The 14816-nt window shown below is 37.0% G+C and overlaps 1 protein-coding gene across 1 annotated transcript in view; it reads left to right on the top strand.

The window, feature by feature from the left end:
• Nucleotides 1-14816, top strand: part of LOC112055699 (innexin shaking-B) — a 117084-nt gene that overhangs the window by 674 nt on the left and 101594 nt on the right. The gene's annotated exons all lie outside the window — the stretch shown is intronic.

Raw genomic sequence — 14816 nt, 5'->3', positions numbered from 1 at the left:
GTATCAAAGTTCCGCGCATAGTTCTCGTCTTTTCTGAAGTTTTTGGTGCAATAGCACAAAAAAGTTTAGCTGTGTCTACTACAAATATATCTAGCTATTGGGCTAGAATTTTAACTAACACAATTCTTTATGTATACATCAAGAATTGTGTTTTGCTTTAGTATTCAATTCCCACCAAGAATGATTGTAATAAGCCCTCGAGTGGCAGAGAACTAACTTTGAGCGAAGTCCCGGACTTGTCACCGATGGATGTAGGGTTAAGGAGTACTTTAAAACTATACTTAAGCCATTCTCGATGTACATTGATTACCATAAAACAAATCAAGAATGAGGGTATATTTTGGATACATCATAACATCATAACATATTAAAGTTCTGGAATTAACTGCCAGGTAGATAAAGCGAAGTTTCGTATCCACATTTATATACAAGCACGCTTAAAAAAATAAACCTTGATACAATACAACCATACGGGCGGTCTTTAAACACCTATTTTTGTCTTTTATTTATTAAATCGGCATTGATTGGATACTTATTACTTTTCATTTATTATCCGATTCCAGTAAAAGGGAAAAATACTTTTTTTAGAAATTCGGGTAAAACTAGCCTTTATGTTTAACAATATTAGGGATACCTATAGAAATTGAATAACTATTATCAGCAATCGTCAATCAAATACATCTAAACGTTGTTTGATTATGATCTATTTACCACTCTACCAAGATTGCTCACTATTTTATTATAAGCAATCTATTAACCCTTTTAATCTTTTACGATATGCTTGCAACATTTCTGAGCAGTCAATTTAAAGTTCTATTGTAATGTAATAAAGGCTAATGTCGAATGTAGGATTTTGCGATATAATAAAAAGGGCATTATTGCCGTCCGTTGCGGAATACACGTCCTTTGATTGGCCTCTTGGTAATACATCACGCTACCGAAGGTATACTAGGACTGTCTTATACTGGCATGTAAACAAATTGTATACAAAATTACTTGTATTAATTTGTAATTGTACTATTAATAATATTTATGAATAATTATTATCATTAAATAGCTGTGCCTTGTGGTCTTACCCGCGGAAATCCCGTTTCTGTGGGAAAATCAGATGAGAAGTGACCTATGTGCTATTTCAGACTACAATCTATATGGTAAACTTCATTCATGTTTGTTGGTGTTGGTAACACCACCCATATTCATCTACACCAATATTATAAAAAAGAAGATTTGTATTTTTAGATGTATTGTATAATTTATATAAACTGAAAACTACTGCACCGATTTGAGAAAATATTTCACCAATAGAAAGTTACATTATCAGGGAGTAACAAAGGCTAATTTTTTTTCCCGTATTCCCACGGGAATAGAAACTACGCAGTTAAAAGCCATCTATTTATAGATACTATCTACGTGTTTTTCTACGGCGTAGCAATAAGCTACGAAACTGCTACGGCTGAATTTTACGATCGACAACACTAGTAGCTAGATTTTATTTATTTACATTTCTAAATGTTGCTATAATAACTTACATGCTTACTTACATACAGTAAGTAGGAGTCTCTTTGAATGACAATATCATGAATGAGGAAATCCGTAGGAGAACGAAATTAATCGATGAAGCCCAAAGGATTAGCAAACTAATTGTGGCAGTGGGCAGGCCATATTTGTCTCAGAACAGATGGCCGCTGGGGCAGACGTGTTCTGGAGTGGAGACCACGTACCACGTACCAGTAAGCGCAGTGTAGGACGCCCTCCAGCCAGATGGTCCGACGACATTGAGAAGGTAGTGGGAAGTGGCTAGAAGGCGGGTGATCGTGTGTGTGGACGAATAATAAATAGTGATGATGAAGTAGTACAACTACAATGTAATATGTAACTTCTCGTCTTGACACCTGCGGTATGGAACCAATTAGCTTTAAATTTTTTAATTATTTTTATAGAAGAACTGATAAATCAAATAACAGATTCCCTTGCCAAAAATTTTCCTTTTTTTTTAAATAGACTGATTGTAATTACCTAAAACGGCCAATATTCTTTGCTCTGGTTATACTGATCTAGATAAGTGGCAAATGGCGGAGGATAGCAAAATCAAGGCTTCTGACACATTACACATACAACCGATCTTACCTGGCTTCACTTGCACGAAGTCTGTCACTCAATACTCGGATTTTTTAATACCTTTTCCACTCCAATTTAAGAAAAAATATGTGATACGTCAGTAATTACGACATTATACAATGTATTCGTAAGTAGAAAAATACATGGCTAACTTTTAAGTTATTGCATAGCTTTTATCGCGGGCTTTGAGCGCAGCGACCGAATCTGGAAATTCCGTAACGAAATTAAACCTAACACCTAAGCCGTGCATTAAGTTAACACATTTCGACGTTATCCTAATGAATCAACTGGAAAAGTGGTGTGGAACTAAGGGGCAAAACTTATTAAGCCGATTTATTCTTTTCCAAAGAAAAAAAAATACTTCATAAATAAAATAAATAAATAATAATTATAATTGCATAAGTTGATAAAAGTGCTATGCATTAGCTTTACCGCGGCAATCCCTGAGTGCCACATGTATTTTTTTTTAATATTTGAATGGAATAGGTCAAGCATGTGTATGTCCAATAAATTGATCTGGGGCGGTAGAATATAAGGTTAACCTAAGGAGTTGAGCTGATTAAGCAAGATGGGCCTGCATAATAATGCATAGTCGCAAATAGGTCGTGACCCCACCCGGCATCGAGACTCTCAACTCTTCAGCGCTCAGGTGGTGTGGCTTTAGCATATTCTTTGTGACGTTAAGGGTAGGGGCATAAAGAGGGGTTGGGTTATAATTTAATTCAATTCTTTTAAATTACATTAATATTATATAGGCGAAAGTTTATGCAAGTGTGTGTCTGTGTGTGTTACTATTTCACGCCGCAACTAATGAAACTATTTAGATGAAATTCGGATATTTTTGTTCCAAATTTCATTAGTTAGGTTTCTTTGATTTTTCCGGGATAAGAAGTAGCCTATACACATATTACTGTGTTGTATAACCTGTATTCCTTCATTTTTTATCTGTTTCTCCTGGGAATAGTATTTTTGGTGCCTGTTGTCCTTTCATTTTTTTTTATTCTTTACAAGTTAGCCCTTGACTACAATCTCACCTGGTAAGTAATGATGCAATCTAAGATGGAAGTGGGCTAACTTGTTAAGAGGAGGATAAAAATCCACAACCCTTTTGGTTTCTACACGGCATCGTACCGGAACGCTAAATCGCTTGCCGGTAGGGTGGTAACTAGCCACGGCTGAAGCCTCCCACCAGCCAGACCTGGACAAATTAAGAAAACCTCAATTGGTCCAGCCGGGGATCGAACCCAGGACCTCCGTCTTGTAAATCCACCGCGCATACCACTGCGCCACGGAGGCCGTCAAAACTGGGAGGAGTGACTCTATAATAAGAAAGTTTATTCTTCGAAATTAGAAGACTGAAGAAGCTGCATACTTGCAATGTAATTTATCTCCGACGGACCGGTATGAGGATTTTCGGAAATATAACTTCAATATAAAAAAAACAACGTCAAAATATAAAACGTGCCGACTAAACTAAAAAGCATAAAATAACATCATATTACCTGATGATCGCTTTGAAGGCGGTGCTAACCAGATACCAATGTGTATACCTACAGCATTCCGGGCACGGAAGGGACGGCGACGTGGTGTTTACTTAACAATTTAATTTTTATAACTGGCTGTGACGTCACACGAGTCTCAGCTGAAAATCAGCGCCGGATATTTCAGTTTTCGCCAAGCAAGGCATAAACGCTGAGTATTAATTAAACCCATTATGTAAATAGGATGTAGTTGTAGGTACTCATCATTATCAACCCATATTCGGCTCACTGCTGAGCTCGAGTCTCCTCTTAGAATGAGAGGGGTAAGGCAAATAGTCCACCACGCTGGCCTAATTGACAGACTTTACACACGCAGATAATTAAGAAAATTCTCTGGTATGCAGGTTTCCTCACGATGTTTTTCCTTCACCGTTAGAGGCGTGTTATTTAATTTCTTAAAATGCACATAACTGAAAAGTTGGAGGTGCACGCCCCGGACCGGATTCGAACCCACACCCTCCGGAATCGGAGGCAGAGGTCATATCCACAGGGCTATCACGGCTCATGCTATGGCTCATGCTCGGCTATGTAGGTATTCAGTTACACTAAACATCTGTAATTTTTATAATTAAAAAAAAAAATACAAAAAAATAAAATTAAAAAAAAAAAACACCAAGGCCCTTCGCGGCTCCGTTCCTATTCCCGTTACGTATGCAGCGACCTTTAGAGTTTTATACTCGGACTAAGTCACGGGCGTTAGCTAGTGTATTTAGTGAAAATCTGGCGTGAGCTTCCGCGACAATTAATATTGAGGTATAAATACAATAAACACGTGATGTCCGCCGCCAATTGTAACGACGCGACGAGAGCGGAAACAGAACTATGTTAATGTGCGTCCACAGATGTCGCGGCCGAATTATAATTTATAGTCTGTGTTCTGGGCACACGTGGAGACGGACGGACTTAAGGGATAAACTGGGAGAGGTTAAGCCTTTTTACACGATAGCAAAGTCAAATGGAAGTTCTCCTTTATCTTTTTTTCTGACAGAATAAGCTGATTATCTCTACCGTGCTACAATGCACTGTATATTCAAATACATTGTTTTGTGGTCACACTCATAAATACCTAACGTGGCTAGTTACCACCCTACCGGCAAAGACGTACCGCCAAGCGATTTAGCGTTTTGGTACGATGTTGTGTAGAAACCGAAAGTGGTGTCGATTTTCATCCTCCTCCTAACAAGTTAGCCCGCTTCCATCTTAGACTGCATCATCACTTACCATCAGGTGAGATTGTAGTCAAGTGCTAACTTGTAAAAAAAAATACCGGCACACGGTTTCATAAATTATACTAGCAATAAAGAAGATTTTGTAAGATTTAAAATACTTAGATATGTATTAATTAATTATCTCGAAAATAATAGAGTTTTTGAAGATATAGAAAATAACTGCGATTTCTTAAGAATAGGTGTTACACATCATCTGATTTAACGTATAAATGGCAAACTAACATTAAGTACTTCACAGTGAATCAACTAGAGACAAAAGTGTTAAGTATCATGTGCCTGGTGTGTTAAGTAGCATTATACTGGTGTTAGCAACTTTAAATATTGGTCTTATTAACTCTGTCATGATACATTGGTACATTGAAGTAGCAAAACAGGAAACTGACCTTGGGATACATTGAACTACGTATCATGACCGGAAGTAGATTTAAGATCGGATAACTGTTGTTTTCAAGTTCTCGGTATGTTATCCTCGTGGCAGTCTCTCGATAGCTATCACAAGAGGTATCAAGTGCCAAGTGATAGTAGTGAAGTATGATATATCTCTGATTTTATGAATAATGCAAATTACTGAAGATCACCAGTGAATCAACAGTCTGTCTGTTACCTTTAGATCGAGATGAAATTTAGAATAATGGTAAATGGGAGCAAAGCAAGGGTACTTTTCGACCCTAAAATAAAAATAAAAGAGGGTGAAATAGGCGTTGAAAGTTTGTATGGAAAGTCCTTCATTTTAAATCATAAAAAAATACGAAATAAAATATACGTAATTCAAGAATTTTTGAAATTCAACCTTTACAATGGTAAAATAGGGGTTAATAGTTAACATTGTTTTTCACGCAGACGGAGTCGCGGGCGTCCGCTAGTAGATATGTTAAGTCAAAATTACTTTCCTTTTCTTTAGTTACCTTTTTGATAAGCAGATGGGATGGTAATCCACGTCGCTATGTCATCGAAATGGTACAATTCACCTTTCTTTTAAGTTTAAGCCTCACCGCCACCGTGTCGAGATTTATCACCACTTACTTTAAGCCGTCTGAAGTTAAAGAGAACTTGCCCCAGATATAGTTCCATTCATTGATCTTACTATGTCGACACATTCATTGTACCTACCTATAGTCGCTAAAGGAACCTTGCAGTCAGATTGAACGTGAATCAACATGCTAAAATAAAAAATGAAAAACCTTTTTAAAAAAATACTTTTATTTTAATGTTTTAAAGTAAAAAGAATACTTTTACTTTAGAACTTATTAACTATTTATAAAGTTATTACATAATTTATATGATATAAAAGCTTGTACCCGTGAGAATACAATTAAGAGAAATAAAGATTCTTTGACCACATACGAGGATAACATATTATCTAATCAGGGATCCGTAGAACATTTTTTACAACTGATTACTATCAAGTTAATTTTTCGTGAGTATATCGAAAATAGGATCAACATTCATTTTATTTACGAAAATTCTTGATTCTGATAGCTGACTGAGTTACCAGGAAATAAAAATTTCCGAGTATCGGAACGAGATAACTTACCACGCAGTTTGTAGGACATTGTGGCTATTAAGTTGTATAATTATTAATTAAATAAATAAATAAAAAAAAAAAAAAAAAAAAAAGCCTTTTATTTCTTGCATAAATTTACAGAGTTTTATAATAACTTAATTATATGTTAAAACGTTAGTAATTCTTTTATTTTACACAAGAACCCCAGAATGGGTGAAGGCCTCCTCCAAAGATGTCCAATTGTCTCTGTCCTGTGTTATTTGGTACCAATATGGGCCAGCTGCTTTTTTAATTTCATCTTCCCACCTCGCCAATGGTCTTCCTCTGCCTCTTTTGCCTTGTGGGCCTCTCCACAAAGTGACTTTATAAGTCCATCTTTGATCCTTCAGTCTAGCCACGTGCCCTGCCCACTTCCATTTTAGTTTTAGTGCATAGCTCAAGGCGTCGGTGGCTTTTGTAATAGACCTTATTTTTGTGTGTCTTATTTTATCCAATCTTTTTATTTTTAGCATGCTACGTTCAAGGCCATAATTATTAATTAAGCAACAGTAAAAAAAGCTGGTTAGTAACAACTTTTAATAACCTCGTTATTGATACAAGTTGAGAAGAGGGTAGTTTATCAAAAGTAGTGTATAAAAAAGTTAATCGTCTCATCGAGATGAAGCTACTCACAAAAAATAACTAGATAGAAATCAGTTGTACAAAAAATTCTACGGATCCCTGACTATATATATAATAGCGATATTTACAAATAATGTAAAATGTAGTGTTAAAAAATTTTTCAAAATCGGTTCTGGAGATAAACTAAGGCTTAGTTTATCTCCATTTTTTTTTCCATTTAGATTTTGGTTTAAATAAAGGAATTACAATTACTTATTTGAAAGAAATTTGATAGCGAGTGCAGTGCGCAATACGCCGCCTGTAACTGATTAAAAATTTGCGAAACAATTTACAGTCAGATGCGATGTGGCCAGTGCCTTCCGCGACCTGTACCCCAACTATGTAGGGCTGGCTACGATTAGAAAATTGAATATTTAATACGATAAATTTTAGGAGCATAAATTCTACTGTAGTAGATTTTTCTACGACAAAAGGTATCTTTCTTAATGTACCACAGATATTTGTTTTTGTAATTTCAAAATTATATTTACTTCTTTTTTTTAATGTATAGGTACTTATTGTCTCTTCAATTCATGTAACTCTTTCCAAGAGTTTAGTCTCGTTGGTTTAGATTACTCAGTCAGTATGACAAGATTATTTTCGGTAACTCCCGAGTAACTCTGGAATAATTATTATATAAACAAAAAGGTTTACAATTTGTTCTTTGTCTTTGCAGTAATTGTACTAATATTATAAATCCTATCCTACTAATATTATAAACGCGAAACTTTGTGTGGATATTTGTTTGGATGTCTGTTACTGAAGCGATTTTGGTGAAATTTGGAATGGAAACAGATTTAACTCTGGATTAACACAAAGGCTACTTTTCATCCAGAAAATCCGTGGTTCCCGCGGGATTTCTGAAAAACTGAATTCCACGCCGACAAAACGCGGGCGTCTGCTAGTTGTTCTATACAACCAAAAGTAAAATGCAAAGTTTCGCTTTTTGGGATTAATCGTAGTTTTACTATAAAAGATGATTGACAACCCTAACGTCACAATATAGAATGCATGAAAATTAAAAAAGTCGAATAGCAATTGGCCACCTTTATGGAGCATTCAGCGGAGAGTCTGAATGTTGGACGACCTTTATGCCACACCGGGTTTTTATTGGTTCTCAAGTCCAGGGTTTGTTTCCTGACTGGTATTCAAAGACATATTTTGTTTAGTTTAACATCTTTTAGTTTGGTTTAGTTAGTTAGTTTAGTCAATAATAAATAACAGATGAGAGTATATATTTCTAATGTCGGATCATAGACCATGAAGTTCTATGTACACTCCGCGCCACGATACAAGTCCCGTAGACGCGGCGCTAACGTCTCAATGAAGCTTATTGTCATTTGACAATGGCGGTCTTATTGTCATTTATGTAAGGTGCTGTCAATTTTAGTTCAGGTTTTAGGCGCGGGACTTCTTTCCTGGCGCGGAGTATGGCGACAGCAAGATAACGATGACTTTTAAAACTGTCATACTCTTATTTGTCATACACGCTTGTCACTACTATTTTCAGTCACGTGTAAGACCAAAGATTTTATACTATTGCGCGTCGAAAGTGAGGCGATCAAAGGTGGCTAATTGTCTTAATTTCATTTATTCTCATAGTAAACAACGAAAGTTATTTAAACAATTGATATCTAAATATTGTTTACAATGTCGAGTTGTGTGTGTGTAAAAACTATATATACTTAAATATTTAATGTAAGTAAACACAATATTAGTAGCGTAGCAACTCAATGGAGTAGGGACAACCCACCACCTCTCATGCCCCTTTCAACCTCTCGGTAATTTGGGCCAAATCGAGGAAGGGCGAACCCGGTACTTGCTCTTTGCGTGTTCCCGGGACGCCTTCTTGACTCCCTAAAAGTTATTTACTCTTTTCACTCCTTGTCCCTTTTCTTCACTCTCCCCATTCTGAGGCTGGATGACACACGTCGTTGAGATCCCTTTACCTGCCGCGGTACTTACCTGGTTCTGTATCACCTTCCACCGGTTGTCGAAGGACCACACCATGCGGTGATTTTGTAGGCACATAACATATCTATCAGTATAAAATCGTTGTGCAAGACCATATGTGGCCGCCCTACACGTACCTTGAGTCTACGTATTTCCGCTGACTCACGTTTGCGAGAATGAGAATTGAGAATACATCATGCGGTGAGCGGGTGATAATTACCGTCGGTCCTTTGAAGTGTTATGCATCCGCTGAATAATATGCAGGAGCCATTTTTAATCTCACTAAACATATGAAACATATGGAGATTACAAATATATTGAAGGTTGAGTTAACGAGAATTATATTTGTTTGAAAGAATGTCTGTTGAAATGAGTTATCATATATAAGAGATCCTATAAATGCAGCAGCTGGTTTATTCTTTATCTTTGACGTATGCTAGTTGACATATACGAAATTGAGATTCTATGTAACTAATGTCATCCGGTGCTTACTGGAGGATATAAATGACATTACGTCAATAGATTTGATGTTTATTTTGTGATTTACCTGCCAATGCATAGCTTTAAGCAAAGTGTTAAAAAACATTTACTTAGTCGAGGTTACTACAACATTGATGAGTTACTTAAAGATAAAAGCGCTTGGAGGCCATTGGATCAGCTTCCACCTTCTCACAGAAAGTAAAACTATAATAAATTGTAATTTCGTCATCAATTGTAAATTATAATACTGTATGATTTTTTTAAAAGAGCAACTGTTGAGTTTCTTGCCGGTTTCTTCTCAGCAGAACCTGCCTTCCAATGCAGGTTTCCTCACGATGTATTTCCTTCACTGTTTGAGACACGTGTTATTTAATTTCTTAAAATGCACACAACTGAAAAGTTAGAGGTGCATGATTCGGACCGTATTCGAACTTATACCTACCGGATTTGGAGGCAGAGATCATATCCACTATGCTACATGTTCTAATGCGACATTATCAGCAAGTATTATAGCTATATTTTACTCCCGTATTCCTAGTAGCGTGATAGCCCAGTGGATATGACCTCTGCCTCCGATTTCGGAGGGTGTGGGTTCGAATCCGTCAACGCATGCACGTCCAACTTTTCAGTTGTGTGTATTTTAAGAAATTAAATATCACGTGTCTCAATCGGTGAAGGAAAACATCGTGAGGAAACCTGCACACCAGAGAATTTCTTAATTCTCTGCGTGTGTGAAGTCTGCCAATCCGCATTGGGCCAGCGTGGTGGACTATTGGCCTAACCCCTCTCATTCTGAGAGAAGACTCGAGCTCAGCAGTGAGCCGTATATGGGTTGATAATGATGATTCCTACGGGAACATATCAGGTGGCTCATTTTCACCATTTAAATATCTTTTAAACCGTACATTAAGGTATTGCTACAGTTCTCGTTTCACTTGAACGGCTCGCGAGCATCGCTCTTGCATCCCCTGAGGAGAGAGCACTCAATAAAATGCCTAAAGGTATTTTTAACTTGCCTAGACCGAAGCTTGCGTTCTATTTCCTCCACCCTCTAAATGCGAAATTCTTCGATCGAGTAAATGTTCCTAAAATGGCGATATTGTAATTCATGTTAATATCTTCCTAACATATCTGTGTTGATTTTATAGTTGCAGTCGTAATTAGGCTGTTTTTAATGATCCATTTTAGAATGAGAGCCGTGATAGCCCCGGTGGATATGCCTCCGATTCCGGAGTGTGTGGGTTTGAATCCGGTCCGGGGCATGCATCTCCAACTTTTAAGTTGTGTGCATTTTAAGAAATTCAATATCACGTGTTTCCAACGGTGAAGGAAAAAAAAAGGTTTTTCCTTCACCGTTTGAGACACGTGATATTTAATTTAAAAAAAAAAAATCGTTGATTAACTTTAGCTTACTCGGAAGGTACTTTTGTAAGCGGAAGCTCAGCATTGTGGTACGTTTTTGTGTAGAAAACAACTTGATATCTTGAAAATCTCGTCTTATTTGTCGGTTGAATGCAGGGAGTATTTTAGTTTCCCAGTAGCCGAGGTGCCGCCAAGCACGGATAGCAAGTTTTTAAATATTAAACTAACTTATACCGTAATCGTGCTTTGGAGATCGTGCGTGGTTGACTCTGTTCCCAGTTATTATACTGGTTTGTTGAACTTTATAAATACGTTTAGAGTTTCACTTCAGAAATTACAAAAGTTTAAAGAGCAATCTTTTTTTCTCGGGTTAATTTAACAAAATTTGAAAGTTATAAATTTAGCTATTTTCTTACTTTATTTCAATGTACCTACATTCGATAAAAAGAAGTAGGTATGTCTAAACAAACATTATGGCACCAATTTTATTTTTTGGTGATAGAGTTGTATCAAAAACTAAAAAGATTTTTCAGGATTTGCCGCTAGTCTATTGGGGCCCCTTACTTTGATACAGGGCAATCTAAGCAATTATTTTTGAACTTAACTCATAATAATATAATGTGAAGTACTTACTAAAAAATAAAAAAAATAAAAATAAAATTGTTTATTTCAGGCCTTGACAAAAAAAAAATAAAACTAAAATAAAAATAAAAATAAAATAAAACTACATATTACTTAATTCATAATAATGTTCTGTAGCTTTTCCAAATATCTCGCTCGCCATTGAATAACTACTAGCTCTGTACAAAGGCTTTCATCAAATAATATGCATTGAATGTGAAACGTAATTCATAGCTTAGCAGAAAGCTTGCCAACGCAAACAGCGGGCCGAAGTTTGCAGCCGACGACCGCCCAACTTAAATGTATTAAAGTATTTGATTACATTTGTATGAGCAGATTACTGATTGCTAAGTTTTTTGAGACAAGTTACCGCTACTGCTATCTACTGGGATTTTTTTTCATTATCTACAAGTAACCCTTGACTACATCGTCCGCGAACCGCAGTTGAGTGATGTACTCGCCATTGATGTTGACGCCAAATCCGTTGCAGTCCAGAAGCTTAAAGACGTCTTCCAATGCGGCGGTAAATAGCTTCGGAAAGATCACATCTCCCTGACGCACTCCTCCTCCCTCAAAAGGCCGATGTCCTGCAGATCCAGATACGGGATACGGGGCCCCTGTAGTCCGGGGACCCCATATCATTGTTATGGCTGATACGGCAGTAGCTACGCCTCTGATAAGAAATAGAGAAAAGTTTAAAAATACATAATAAAAAATAGAAAAGTCTTTGACATACTCTTAGACAAAAATTACTATAATTTCAGCTAAAACTATATGCTATAACTATATAAAAATAGATAATGACAAAAATTTATTTTAGTTATGGTGTGAGTATTACATTCAAAAGCATTAGGTATCAAAAAACTTAGGCAACGCTTTGTAATATTGTCTGTTTTGCCACGCAATGTTAATAAAAAACACCTAATGGAATTGTTTGTGTGACTTTTACAGATGAATTCAGTTTTCCTTGGAGCTATAAATAGACTTTGTTTAATTCAGATCGATCGTTGGGATTTCAAAAGTCGCGAGATTATAATCTGCCTATTGTCCGCAATGACTAATGACGAAAGTATTTCATAAAAAAAATCGGTTATCTGTAAAGTCGGTTTACAGACGATAGTTGAACGTGACAACGTCATAAGAAAATACTGATGGAATGGTTGCAAATGTTCGTTTATCTAAAATACTGTTTAATAATCTTCATAGACCAGAATATAGTTTATTTCTTGTAAAAAAAAGTTGGCAACCCTAGAGCGAGGGAACGACGTATGACGTCATCTTTTTTCGAGAGTGCAGCCGGCTTCATGGAATTATAAGACGTTGTCACGTTAAAAAATATAGTACTAGCCAAACTTCTAGTCCACTCTGACATTGTTAAACGCCAAACTGCCTAAGTATTATCTCGTTGGGATATGTTTTGAACATGCTATAGGTCCCAAGGTGCTGGAATGGCGACCCCGCACTAGAAAGCGCAGTGTTGGTCGACCCGTCACCAGGTGGACTGACGACATCAAGCGAATCGCCGAGATTCGTTGGATGCAGGCGGCTCAGGATCGTGATGAAGTCTCTACAAAATGCCTATATCCTGCAGTGGACGTCCATCGGCTGATATGATAGGTACATCATCACCATTAACAGCTGATGGACGTCCACTGCTAGACATAGGCCTCTTATATGGACTTCTAAAGTAAACGGTCTTGAGCCGCAAGCATCCAGCGGCTCCCTGCAATCCGCTTGATGTCCTCATTCCACCTCGTGGTACCTAGTATATCCTACACGTTTGGTGCTATACAAAAGCAGTTTTAAACATTACTCATGCTTTGTGTAAAAAGAAGTCATTAAAAATTCTCATCCCGGACGTGTTTATTACTTGACAGTTAAAGAACAATAAAGCGCGAAAAAAAAATTTTACTCTTTAATGGCGGCAGTTAAATATAACAGTGAGGAGTTATGACAGCTCCTGACAGACGTGATTGACAGAGGTGGCATTTAGTTAATACACTCCGCCCGTAAAAACTGTTAAGTTTTATTGGCCGTACATCAAACATACCATAAATCAGCCTCCAATATTTATCGACGTATCAAGAGGCGTAGGATTCGTGGCTGTTGTTTTTGTATATCTAGTCGTTTATAATTATAGATGAAGGTGACTGAACAGTTCAGTATGTTTTTAATACTGATAACATCTTTAAATAGCTCCTGTGTTATTTATACATATCTCTTTATATTGGTTATGTGTATTTTAAGAAATTAAATATTACGTGTGTAAACCTGTATAACTGAGGATTTTTGTCATTCTCTACGTGTATGAAGTCTGCCAATCTGTATTGGGTCACCATGGTAGACCATTCTGGGAGTAGACTCGTGCTTAACAGTGAGCCGAATATAGGAAACAATTTATGATCAATAATTACACCACGAAACATTATTGCGTGACGGCGTTCACGCTGCCTGAAGTATCAGAACAAAATCGATATCATACATTTTGTATCACGCAAATGTCATTCCCATACATTTTTCTAGTTTTCGAAGCGTTTGCGATCGTAGAAAGAGAATTGACGTGCCACTTTGCTACAGCTGGGCTACTTCATCATTATCAGCCTTATTTAACGACCCACTACAGAACCAAGCCTGCTCAGTGCTTATAGGCGAGGGGGTATGGAGCTTAGACCCACGACGCTGCTACAAGGCTAGTCTACTAAGTCTGCTGGTAATTCTGCCTGGCTCGACTACTCGAACCGCTTTCATACTTACTATCAGGTGAGATTGTAGTCAAGGGCTAACTTGTAAAGAATAAAAAATAAAAAATAAAAAAATCCTTCTCCTAACAAGTTAGCCCGCTTCCATCTTAGATTGCATCATCAGGTGTGATTGTAGTCAAGGGCTAACTTGTAAATACTAAAAAAAATACTTGACCAAAGAACCTCTACATAAAACCGTAGTTAGTGGGTAAAGTATGAATCGACCTCCTTATCAAGTCCGTGCCAGGTCGACGAAGGATTTAGTAAGGCGATTCCAATTATCTTTATTATATGGAATATAAACAGAGCCGCGTGTTTCGTCAGCCGCCGACCCAATAACTTCAAATATTATGATGTTCATGTAGCGACTGCACGCGCTACCGTACTCCAGCTTAGGCTGCCTTTCCACCGGCGCGGTGGAAAACTCAGTTTTCCCGCGCCCGGGTGGAAAACTTAGTTTTCACAAGTTTTTATTCATGTTACAATGTTCATATTGAAAGAACATTAGTCTTTATAATCATGGTTATTATTGAGAAGTTTATAATAATAATAAGAATTTTTATTGACAGGCAAAAAACCCAAATACAAAAAAATGCACATTTGTCAA

The sequence above is a fragment of the Bicyclus anynana genome, chromosome 4, assembly GCF_947172395.1.
Source record: "Bicyclus anynana chromosome 4, ilBicAnyn1.1, whole genome shotgun sequence".
Taxonomy (NCBI): Eukaryota; Metazoa; Arthropoda; class Insecta; order Lepidoptera; family Nymphalidae; genus Bicyclus; species Bicyclus anynana.
The sequence above is the reverse complement of the archived record's forward strand: the minus strand, read 5'-3'. Positions and strand labels throughout refer to the sequence as shown.